The sequence below is a fragment of the Oryzias melastigma genome, linkage group LG12 (assembly GCF_002922805.2).
Source record: "Oryzias melastigma strain HK-1 linkage group LG12, ASM292280v2, whole genome shotgun sequence".
In the NCBI taxonomy this organism is placed as follows: Eukaryota; Metazoa; Chordata; class Actinopteri; order Beloniformes; family Adrianichthyidae; genus Oryzias; species Oryzias melastigma.
Window position 1 is genome coordinate 10,589,522 of NC_050523.1, and position 390 is coordinate 10,589,911.

General features: G+C 40.5%; 1 protein-coding gene across 2 annotated transcripts in view; it reads right to left on the reverse strand.

The window, feature by feature from the left end:
• Window positions 1–390, reverse strand: part of LOC112163233 (nucleus accumbens-associated protein 2) — a 30,102-nt gene that overhangs the window by 8,181 nt on the left and 21,531 nt on the right. The gene's annotated exons all lie outside the window — the stretch shown is intronic.

A 390-nucleotide genomic window follows, 5' to 3' on the forward strand; every position in this document is an offset into this window, starting at 1 on the left:
AAAAAAAAAAAAAAAAAAACATGCAAAAGATTATAAGTTGTGCCGATGGAAGTCAAGGAGGCAGGAATGTCAACTGAGATGAGGAGACAAAGGGCAACGCTGTAAAAGTTGAGATAAATTGACAAAAAAGGAGAACGGAGAGGAGTGAGAAACAAAGGCGCAAAAGAAAGATGGAATTGTGAAGATAGTGGGTGAAAGACGGAGGTAGGAGAGACAAAGGAGGAGTTAAATCCTTGGGCAGAAAAAAAAAAGAATCAACTCCTCGCCTGCTTCATGTGCGTTAGGGTTGTGAAATACCTTTAGGCTATGTTGTCAAACATGACTTAAATTCCAAGAAAGTCTGGGACCCATTCCTCGTATTGCACCTATTGCATGAACAACAACCACCCT